Genomic DNA, 12,469 nt, shown 5'->3' on the forward strand with positions numbered 1-12,469 from the left:
TACGTGACCATTTTGGCCAATCAGGTCTATCCCACTGTACAGTATTTGCTCCCCAATGGTGTTCCGAGAAGCTCACGTCGCCCAGGAGTGGCTTTGTGACCTCGAGGATGAATTCTCGCTTCTTTCCTGTCCACCATAGTCACCAGATTTCATCACCATAGCGCCTTTATGGTCTACTTTGGAGAGAAGGGTGCGTGTCGTTATCCACCTCTATTTTCGTTAACAGAACTTGCCACTATTTTGCTGCGAGTGGCAAGAGGTTCCCCTGAAAACCGTACAAGACCTGTATTTCTCCATTCCCAGACGACTGGAAGTGTTCTGAATGCCAACGTTTTCCCACACCGCATTAGGCATAGTCCTGTGTTGTTTTTGTGAAGTTTCCGTATTTTTGTCCACCCCCTGTACCTATAGGCTTAGCAGGCATTTGGTGCAAGCACGTTCAAATTCAAATGTATGGGAACTCTTACGGGACTTGACTGCTAAGGTCATTAGTTCCTAAGCTTACATACTACTTAACCTAAATTCTCCTAAGGACAAACACACACACCCATGCCCGAGGGAGGACTCTAACCTCCGCCGGGACCAGCCACACAGTCCATGACTACAGCGCCTGCAGACCGCTCGGCCAATCCCGCGCGGATGCAAGCAGGTTTGCGGGCCAATGTTCAAATGTGCGCACGCTGTTTGAGGCTTGATAAATATTCAATTACACAAGCTTGTATAAAAATAACAAAATCCACATACTTAAAAGTGTGCATCAACTCTCGGGCTTGAACATGTATTCTTCATTCCTGAGGCAGACGTTGTAGCGACACCCTGTCTAGAGAGCTGAAGCAAATAATTAGCTGATTGCTAGAAGAGTTTATTCGAGCCTACGAAATCGGTATCTTTTCTGGCGCGTTAAATCTGAAACTATAACAAACATGTAGCAACTGACCCTACCAGAGGGAAAGATGTTAAAATGATACATTCTTTGAAGAACAAGTACGGGAACGGGAAAGAAAAACTGTGGGGATTCATACATTTTGGTGTGCTTCACACACACAAAGAATGATACAAACGCGTAAAGTCAAAATTATAGATCTACATACCCTGCAATTAACAAAAGTGTTTGGCAAAGAGTTCATAGAACCAATTTCGGACTATTTCGCCACCGTACTACTCTCGAACAGTATGTGGGGAAATGTGAGAAACCTTCCGTGTGAGTTCTGATTTCTCTTGATTTATTACGATGATCATATCTCCCATGTAGCCGGGAATCAACGAAATATGGCAAACGTCGTGAAAACATCTCTCTGGAACGAAATACGTTACTTTTTTAATGATTGCCACCCCACTCGCGTTATCATACCCGTGGTACTCTCCCCCTTTCAACTGTTTACATTGCCTCCGCCAGCCCTATCTAGTAAGGATCCCTGAAAACGGACAAACGCAGTGTAGGAAATGTCTCTAGTAAATTTGTTGCACTTTCAAAGTGTGCCCTAGGGAAGTGTGACAGGACCGCTCTTGTGCTGTTATACATAAATGATCTGGCTGATAGGGTTAGCAGCAATTTGCGGTTATTTGCTGATGACGCTTTACGGTCGGTACTGGGGAAGGCGAATGGTAGACTTCGTTTTATTGGGAGAATTTTAGGAAAGTTTAGCGCACATATAAAAGGAGAGCGCGTATAGAACTGTACTGTGGCCCATTCGTCAGTACTGTTAGAGTGTTTGGGATCCTTATCAGGTCGCATTACAGAAAGACATTGAAGCAATTTTGGGACGTGCTGCTACATTTGTTACCGGCAGATTCGATCAACACGAGTATTACGGAGATGCTTCGTCAATTCAAACAGGAACCGCTGCAGACGATGTTCTTTTCGCAAAACACTATTTAGAAAATTCAGAGGCCGGCATTTGCAGCTGACCGCAGCCACTGTACATTTCGCGTAAAGACCGCGAAGACAAGGTAAGAGAAATTAGGGCTAGTATGGAGGCATACAGACAGTCTTTTTTCCCTAGCTCTATTTGGGGTTGGAGCAGGAAAGGGAATGACTGGCAGTGGTACAAGGTTCCCCTTCTCCATGCACTGTGTGGTGGCTTGCAGATTATGTACGTAGATATTCTGCCAAAAAAACGCAGTCACTTGTTTGCTTTCGCCATACCATTTTCTATGTGGTCGGGTTCCAATTGGAGTTGATTGTGATTGCAATCCCTACGTATTTAGTTGAATCTACAATCTTTCAATTTGTATTATTTAACCTTTAACCGCAACTGACGATTTTTTCTATTCATTTGGAAGACCTCACACTTTTTTGTTTAATGTGGCTGAGGATCCTAAAGGAAGTATTTTCGGATGAAGAAACAACGGTCGGCAATGAGTATGCAGACCGTACGAGGTCCTGGATGCGTGGAAGGCACGTGCTTGCAAACTGCCTATGTTTCGTAACGAACACTAGTTACTGCATCGAACTTGGCGGCGCTAAACTTGAAACAATATGCAATCGCCTGCAATGTGTTCACGGTAACGTTTACCACTGAAAACAGATTGGTAGCCGAAGACAGAGCCTAGCTCACTAACAGGTACTTGCAGACATACAGGGTGTTACAAAAAGGTACGGCCAAACTTTCAGGAAACATTCCTCACACACAAAGAAAGAAAATATGTTATGTGGACATGTGTCCGGAAACGCTTACTTTCCATGTTCGAGCTCATTTTATTACTTCTCTTCAAATCACATTAATCGTGGAATGGAAACACACAGCAACAGAACGTACCAACGTGACTTCAAACACTTTGTTACAGGAAATGTTCAAAATGTCCTCCGTTAGCGAGGATACATGCATCCACCTTCCGTCGCATGGAATCCCTGATGCGCTGATGCAGCCCTGGAGAATGGCGTATTGTATCACAGCCGTCCACAATACGAGCACGAAGAGTCTCTACATTTGGTACCGGGTTGGTAGACAAGAGCTTTCGAATGCCCCCATGTATGAAAGTCAAGAGGGTTGAGATCAGGAGAGCGTGGAGGCCATGTAATTGGTCCGCCTCTACCAATCCATCGGTCACCGAATCTGTTGTTGAGAAGCGTACGAACACTTCGACTGAAATGTGGAGGAGCTCCATCGTGCATGAACCACATGTTGTGTCGTACTTGTAAAGGCACATGTTCTAGCAGCACAGGTAGAGTATCCCGTATGAAATCATGATAACGTACTCCATTGAGCGTAGGTGGAAGAACATGGGGCCCAATCAAGACATCACCAACAATGCCTGCACAAACGTTCACAGAAAATCTGTGTTGTTGACGTGATTGCACAATTGCGTGCGGATTCTCGTCAGTCCACACATCTTGATTTTGAAAATATACAATTTGATCACATTGGAATGAAGCCTCATTCGTAAAGAGAACATTTGCACTGAAATGAGGATTGACACGTTGGATGAACCATTCGCAGAAGTGTACCCGTGGAGGCCAATCAGCTGCTGTTGTGCCTGCACACGCTGTACATGGTACGGAAACAACTGGTTCTCCCGTAGCACTCTCCATACAGTGACGTGGTCAACGTTACCTTGTACAGCAGCAACTTCTCTGACGCTGACATTAGGGTTATCGTCAACTGCACGAAGAATTGCCTCGTCCATTGCAGGTGTCCTCGTCGTTCTAGGTCTTCCCCAGTCGCGAGTCATAGGCTGGAATGTTCCGTGCTCCCTAAGACGCCGATCAATTGCTTCGAACGTCTTCCTGTCGGGACACCTTCGTTCTGGAAATCTGTCTCGATACAAAACGTACCGCGCCACGGCTATTGCCCCGTGCTAATCCATACATCATCAAATGGGCATCTGCCAACTCCGCATTTGTAAACATTCCACTGACTGCAAAACCACGTTCGTGATGAACACTAACCTGTTGATGCTACGTACTGATGTGCTTGATGCTAGTACTGTAGAGCAATGAGTCGCATGTCAACACAAGCACCGAAATCAACATTACCTTCCTTCAATTGGGCCAACTGGCGGTGAATCGAGGAAGTACAGTACATACTGACGAAACTAAAATGAGCTCTAACATGGAAATTAAGCGTTTCCGGACACATATCCAGATAACATCTTTTCTTTATTTGTGTGTGAGGAATGTTTCCTGAAAGTTTGACCGTACCTTTTTGTAACACCCTGTATAACTGATGTATGGAGGAGCAGGATGTGGCACCCGGAAATTAGAACGCAAGTACAGAGGAAAGTTTCGCGACATGCGGCTGAAATGCACAAGAAACAGACTTTCAACAGTTCTCGACAAAGAAATGTCCGTGAAATAGAATTTGAGGTTTTTGCGTTCGATCGTGTGAGAAAGATTCACCAATAAGCAACCGTTAACTTTTCCGTGGATTGTGAACGCACTTTAACAGTAATACTGGAAGAGAAATTACACCTATCATAAACAGCAAGCGAAACAAATGGAGCACATAGTCTTGTATCGTGCATCAAGTTCTGTCAAAGGATTACATTTTAATGTATACACCGAGTGTCCATAGAATACCCATTTCATGTTTGCGGTAACTTACGAATGACTTTTTGTTACAGGTTGATCATTGAGCAGTGTGTCGACGATTGCTGAATGTACTGCCATTGTCACATGGCATCTACAGAGTGCTCCGTACGACGAGCTGCGAAGACCGTTTTTCGAAGGTTAGACCAACGAATAAAACCGTACGGAAGCTGTTGGATAAGTATCAACAAACAGGCAATGTTGCTGACGAGTCTCGACCAGATCGGCCTTCCACAAGCGAAGCTAACATTGACGCCATACGAGAGTCAATTGAAGGGAATCCTAAATCTGCATATCTTTCACTTCAGTTGCAAATTTCGAAGTGCTGAAATTCACACTGAAGAAGCGTGCACAACATCTGCAAGTGTTACACCAACTCCATGACGAGGACTAAGCGGAACTCACGGCGATATGCATAGATTTGTTGGGGTGTGTTATTCAATGTCACACGTGTTGTTTAGTGATGAGGCAACCTTCCACGTAAGTGGACACCTCAACCAGCGTAACTGTCGCATTTGGACCCCCTCATCTACAATTGAATTCACTGGGTGTATCTGGAGAGTCAAAAGAGATCCATAGACCATCTCTTTCTTTGAAAAAACCATTAATGGCGCCTGTTACTTGGATATCCTGACGGAATTTCTGAGGCCACAATTGGAACAAGGCGGTATCTTAGACAATGTTGTTCACCGATATGATATTACCCCATGCCTACCAGCGGATAGGACGTGGAGGCCGTAGATCATGAGCAGCAAGGTCCCCGGACCTTACCCCCTTAGACGTTTTTGTAAGGGGATTTGTTACATCAAAATTCTACACAAGGAAAAAAGGCTAACAATGATGAGCTGTCTGCTAGAATCCGTGATGATGTGTGTCTAATCACACCGCAACACCTATGAAATGTATTTCATGAAACCGTGCACAGATGGGAAGTGTGCAGAGACAACGACGGACATGTTGAAATGAACCAGTGACGTGTAGTAAACGGAAAACAATGTAAAGGAAGTCTGTAGTGCACAGAAAACGTACGACGTCTGAAATATATCGTTTTCAAGAAAATAGTTACTTATTTCGTGGACATCATGTACTGAGTGAAGATCTTCACTGAAAAGTTGTTAAGAAATTATTAATGTAGGGTGTACGTTTTTTATGTCAATAAAAAGTCAAACATTCAATTGCGACCTTATGTCGACGAACTCAGTTTAGGATCCTCAAGCAGTCTCATAATTTTGATCCTAAAAGGGTGGGATACATAGTACACGACGCCATATTACGAATTCAGTATCGTGCCTGTGGTTTTCTAAATCGAGAAATTGCAATGTTGTCATTCTTTCGTGCGCTATTATTACTTCTATCACTTTTAGGCTATATCCGGGTTCTAATTAACAGCAGGCTCAAATGAAAAAGTCGCAATACGTTTCTGCTTTCATTTTAAGACAATTATGCCAATCACATACATCAACTAACAGATTAAGGTAATGCAGAAATAAGCTCTGCATTTCATTAAAGAACATTTACACGACATTTTTCCTTTGCTTCCCGCATCACAAGGACAAATGCCAGCTAATGCAAGAACTAGTTTCCTCCGTCGACGAAACTCGACTGAGGAACAAATAGGTCATTGTTCAAGCGCTCTTGTGCTGTGTGTAGGCGAAACAACTTTTGTACGCTTGAACACAAAAACTTGATCACGTGTGCTTGTCAAGTTTCCATATTTTCTGGGTTAACTACCATCTTTACGGTACGTGAACGAGACGAAGTTTACCTACGTCCACTTATATGGGGCTGCACCTTCTTCGCACCCAGTAAAATACAAAGGGGCTTGTTAGTACGATAGAATTTGGGAATTTTAAATTTGGTTTTCCTACAATATTTTAAAAGTAATCATGTTCCAGTTACAGCTATTAATTTTATTCAGATTCATTCTCTACCCCGTTTCGATGTCACTATCAAGCAGCAGCACCACGAACAAATAGAACATTGTATTTGAAGTGCCAAAAAAACGTGCAGACCTTCGTCCAACTATTAATGCATTTTTATCACCTGTATTTCATTGCGTCCATGACGACATGAGTATTACAACCGGTAAAGACTTTTCCGAATCTCCTTGTTTTGTTGAGACCTGGAATGATTGTATAATTAAATCCGTAGCTTGTAAGGTAGAGTGATAATGTCAGCAACTGCATCTTTTATGGGAACTACAAGTTTACGTGCCTTAACCTAAGCGTTTCGGACGTTTAAAACTCCATTATGTAGATTTATGTCAATTGATAAGACATGTGTGCGTTGTATAGACAGTACGACTTCTGGGTAACCAATGGTACCGTCGGTTAGCAGAAGATATAAAATGAAACAGTTTTAGCATAAGGATGGAAGTTCCGTGAAATTCTCATAACACAAAGATGAACGGCAATAGAAATGTTGAACACCACCAATGGTCACAGGCTCCTTTTCTTGACGTATTTACATCACATTCACTTTCCATTCACTGCAGGGCGATTTTTGATACCGCTGTATAGACGTGTATCCATAGTAATGAATGAGAAGCGTGCGGTACTGAACGTGAATCTGAATGATAAATGAAACGTAGGCCCAATAATGCACCGCGGAGCAGCCGATATGGTAAAATGCGGAAGCTTTTGCAATGTGTTAAGATCTTCGCTGAAATTCAAAAAGATACAAAGTACAGAAGAATAACATTTTAAATCATATAGAAAAGAAAATCGAGGAAGAGCCTTGTCAAAAAGGACAGAAATGTGAAACGCACAAACTATCATCACATTGTTTATGTAGTAACTTACAATTTAAAAATAAGAAAGACAGCGTGAAACGCGTCATCATCTGAATTTAAACTGAACTGACACGGAGAAAAGACTGGTGTATACGGTTTCGAAATAGGAAGACGGGGGGGGGGGGGGGGGGGGGTGCACTTATTACGGCGGTACTTGGGTTGTACTTAAATTATGCTGGCTTATCATTCTATCCTTCAGTGACAACAGTTGTCTGGTAATGTGTACAGTTGGGCGCAGTGCTTCACCGAATCCGCTGTAAATTATTACCAAGTCGTGCCAAATTACAAATGATTTAAAATGAGAGACAAAGTTTACAAGGCTACGGTTGTTTCATTTTACGTACAGCTAAGTCTTAAAGTACATTAAAACAAGACTGGGGATTAAAACAAAGATACATGAATAAGCTGTGTTTTTATTACTCTATTCGCTTGTCACGTACGTGCACAGATGTACGAAAAGGCCGGCGATTACAGTGTCACCGGACGGTAAAATCACGTGAAACTGAATAAATACAAAGTACAAAAAATGAGTCATATATTAGTGCTGGGGCTTTTATGAGCAGAGTTCCTCAACGAAGCAAACAACCACCGCCTTTTCGGTATATGTGAAATACGTCTCACCCCTTGCCAGCCTACCTAGGTGCTCCTTACACGTTTCACTATACTACTTACAAATTTAAACAGCCCGTAATAGCTGACGAATTTTTTTAAACGGAATTCTCCAACACATGTAAGGATGGAACTGTGATTGTTACAAATAAACAAAAAATATAACAAGAGGAATACATTTTTTAACGTTAAATCCCCGCGTGATTACTGGTACCACATGTGGTGTCATTCAAACTGCACGCGGAAGCATTCAGGCAACATTATCGGTACAATACAATACACTTTATCAATTCTAACTAGCTGTATTTACTCAATCCGCCACAACAGCAAAACTTTCAGCAAATGCAGAAATTTTTACAGAACACAGTTTCGAATTTATACCACCTGCCGCCGTGCTGCTTTATCAGTAATAGATATAGACAAAACCCAGCTTCTTACCTGACAGCGTCGTTATACTATTTATCTGCTAAACTGTCATGACTTTAACCGTTGTTTCAGGATCCTAAATAATTAAATTAATTAAATTTCATAGTGCAAAATGTAGCTGTCAAATGCCGCTATCTGAACTGCCACAGCTTCACAACTTACACAGCAAAGCAGACGTATTCAATCAGAGAACTATAGAAATTAATTTCACAGGACGCAAGAAACTTACGTCTTTTCTAGATCTTCAGTGTAGCACAAGACGTGAATTAACATTTCTCACGGCAAACATTTCAGCGCTCCTGAAACCACAAGTCGATAAACAAACTGTGATGCACTTCAAAGTTAGTTAAGCTAGCTGCCCGTAGAGTGCAGCAGCAGAGCATAGAGGTAAAGGTGGCGTCGTCCCGCCATATTTGAACCGCATACGGAAATGCACCAGCTGTCCAACGCGAGGTATGCAGGCGATTTAGAAGAAAGCTTCGGTTTGACAGTGAGCAGACAAGTTACTGCCAGTATATAATTTTCTTGAGATTTCTCATTTATTTTCTTTATTAGTTGACAACGCTCAATTTAAATTGTTAATGACGTGTTACAGAAATATTCTTCGAAGTCAGTCGAAATCGGTTGGCTAATTTATGTATACTACAGGAAATGCTTGCTTCAGATGATACAAAACAAAAGGAAATGGTTTCGTACGGTATTCATTGTAGCTTGTAAGCTTTTTAGAAAGTCAAAGTACCAACCTTTAACTTGTAACACAAGCTGTAAAACAGTGACTGGAATATAGAATAAATTTCCTTTACTTTACGTCTTTGCCAACAGATTACCGGTTTCGGTCTGTAATGACAATCTTAAGATTTTATGGTGACACCAACTGCGAGACACTGCTTATTGAACTTAATATTAATTACCTCGGTACTGCTTTGGTGCTTCAGTTTACAGAACCTTTTGACTCTGTCGCGAGCCAGACATGCGCTAGTTTCACAAGCTGCGACATTGTCGCGAAGATGGTCATTATAGACCGAAACCGGTAATCTGTTGGCAAAAAGTTTGTGACCATAAACGTAAAGTAAAGGAAATTTATTTAACTTGTAAGATTTTCAAAAAATTAAGGTAGCAACCGATTCAGTGTGCCCGAAAATTTCTTACAGAAATAGTAGTGGGTAGCTGTTCTGATACGCATTTGTGCATTTAGAAATAAATGAATATTAAACTAACTGCCTAAATATTGCAGACATTTCGAACAGATCTTATGGAAATTTTGCATCTATACTGTACACTCCTGGTAGGATTACCATAGTATGTACTTATTAGTTTGACTTCCATTGTGACATGATGAGTGTCTACATCAATATATGTGACAGCCGGGAATAATAGAAAAGAATATACTATCGCACAATAAACAAAAATGCATGAGCATGTGTGAAGAATTATTAAAAATTACAGATGGAAAAACTGCACCCTGTAAGGTGCGTGAGATACATTTTATATAATTATTGTCTTCTCATTCCTCTCCCATTCTTCAGTAGGTATATAATACGTAAAGACATATTAGCATTATTTTATTTACATTTCTGAAATATAGTTACCGCTGATTCATTAGTCACTTCCCACTGTTTCAGCATTAATACCGACCTCTTTTTCGCTTGATCACAGTAACAATGATGCCGTTTTGAAGCACATGAAACGCACCCCCGAAACCGTGCAGACTCAACATGATATTTCTCTAACAGTGAAAGTCAGACAGTAATATTCCTTTGTAAAACATGACTACTATTGTCACAAATAGTTAAGCAATTTCTGTCACGCCCGATTAGCAAACTGCAACCCTGAAGCAACTTGCCTTGCAGTTCCGCATCCAAAGGTTATTATCCTTCAGTTTATATTTCTAGTTATGAATGCTGTTGACTGTTGGGACACGGTGAGGAAACATCAGTTCCCAGCCTTTTGGCTAACATTAAGGGGTGAATGACGAAGTTAGAACACTGGTTAGGTATTTACTGAGGTCATGTCGAACCCTTGCAAAACTATGATTGCACAACCCATATGGCTCGTTATAATGCATGTAATGAACCTATTAGAAAGTGGAAAATACAATTGCAATCATCAGTTTATTGTATTTCATTGTTATGACTGCTTCGTGTACTGACCAAATCAAACATATTCCAGGATGGAATATGACTATTATGAAAAGAATAGATTGCTACTTACCATATAAAGAAAATGTTAAGTCACAGACAGGCACAACAAAAAGACTGTTAAACAAGGAAGCTTTTGGACAAAAGGCCTTCTTCTGAATTGGACAACACACATTCACGCAAATGCAACTTTCACACCAATTACCACTGTCTCAGGCTGCCAAGGCCAGCCATGTGTAATAGGTGCTTTTGTGTGTGTGTGTGTGTGTGTGTGTACAAGACTTTCAGGCTGAAAGCTTACTTGTGTAAGTCTTTTTGTTGTGTCTGTCTGTAACTCGCCAATTCCATCTGGCTGCCATTGTCGGGTGGGGTTTGGCAAAGAGTACTCTCATTTGAAGATGGAGACCAATTGGACTGCTAAAGTGCTGTGTCAAGATGATTGTATGATCTGGCTGCAGACCCAACAAGAATATGATAATACACGCGGAACATTTACGTAATCACATCTTCTCAGATGTTTTAAGACTACCAGGTCTGCTGATGGAATGTTTTGTTATGATGTGCACATGTCAAGCAGAAATTCCACTGTCTACTACAGACACACCCACGCCTCCTACAGTAGTACAAGTGTATTTCAAGAATTTCAAGAATTTTATTCACCATAGATCATTTTACAATGATATTGGCTTCGTCATACAAGATGTACTGGTACATACAGAATAACAAAATAAACTTCTGTCAATACATTATAAATACATTTGAAGCATTGCAGTGTACCAAATTACAAAGGATAGCTTTTAAAAGCTAACGCAACAAGCTATCTTATAATCTAATATAATAAGGTATTTTATTGTTTATAGTATAAACTTTGTAATTACACACTATTAACCACAGCACAAAATAATATGTTTAACTACAGACAACTTTTAAATGCTTATATACTCCTCAGGCATCTCAAAGAATTCTTTGATGTCATAGAATGGATGATCTGACAGCCAGCTGTACCACTTAATTTTAAAAGAATTTGTATCCATAGACTGAACATGAATTGGCAGTTTATTGAACATTTTGAGTGGGTTAACTTTGTGGGAATTTCCTGTTCTCGCTAATCTGTGGCGCGGTATGTCTAAATTACCGTTCGCCCTGGTGTTGTGTTCGTGTATTTCCTTTCTGGCAATAAATTCTGAAATATTATTTTTAATATAGAGTACAGACACATAGATGTATAAATTTATAATTGTAAGTATTCTGAGTCTGGAGAAAAGAGGACGACAGTGCTCCCTATGACCTCTTTTACATATTATACGTATGACTTTTTTTTGTAATTTCAATACGTTTTTGATGTGAGGGGAGTGCCCCCATATAATAAGACCATATGAAATATGTGACTGGAATAGCCCAAAGTATGTCACCCTGAGGTACTCCAAGCTCATTACCTCCCTTAGTTTCAAGAGAAGATATGCCACCCGAGATATTTTTTCACATACATGATTGACATGTTCCTCCCAATATAGTTTTGAGTCAATGTGAATACCTAAGAGTTTTACTGACTTATTGCCTACTTCATTTGATGTTCCCATTAAAAGTTGTTGTGTTTTGTCAGGGTTGCATAGGAGCTTATTGGCTGCAAACCAGTCCAGGGCCTTATCTAGTGTTTCTTTTGTTAGGTTATTCAGATCTGAAATGTTCTGATGTGTGGTAAGTAGTGTTGTATCGTCAGCATAACACACAACAGGGTGAGCTATATTTTTAGGTAAATCGTTAATAGCGACAATGAAGAAGAAGGGTCCAAGGATAGACCCTTGTGGTACACCTGTGCTGATTTCAGTGATGGAAGAATTTAAATTTCTGACTGAAACGAATTGTTTTCGGTTACTTAAATAAGAATTTATCACAGATAAAGTGCTCCCTCTCACCCCATAAAACTCTAGTTTCCCCAGTAGTATGTCAACAGGAATGCAATCGAAAGCTTTGCTT

At 40.8% G+C, this 12,469-nt stretch overlaps 1 protein-coding gene across 5 annotated transcripts in view; it reads right to left on the reverse strand.

Annotated features, from left to right (window-relative positions):
- The window catches only part of LOC126195378 (dystrobrevin beta), a 620,666-nt gene extending 611,983 nt beyond the window's left edge, over positions 1–8,683 (reverse strand). For all 5 annotated transcript variants that reach the window (XM_049933955.1, XM_049933957.1, XM_049933956.1 and 2 more), the window contains exon 1: positions 8,584–8,683. The gene's annotated coding sequence lies outside the window, so the exon portion shown is untranslated. The remainder of the gene's footprint in view (positions 1–8,583) is intronic.
- Positions 8,684–12,469: the final 3,786 nt, after the last annotated feature.

The sequence above is a fragment of the Schistocerca nitens genome, chromosome 7 (assembly GCF_023898315.1).
Source record: "Schistocerca nitens isolate TAMUIC-IGC-003100 chromosome 7, iqSchNite1.1, whole genome shotgun sequence".
NCBI classification, from domain to species: domain Eukaryota; kingdom Metazoa; phylum Arthropoda; class Insecta; order Orthoptera; family Acrididae; genus Schistocerca; species Schistocerca nitens.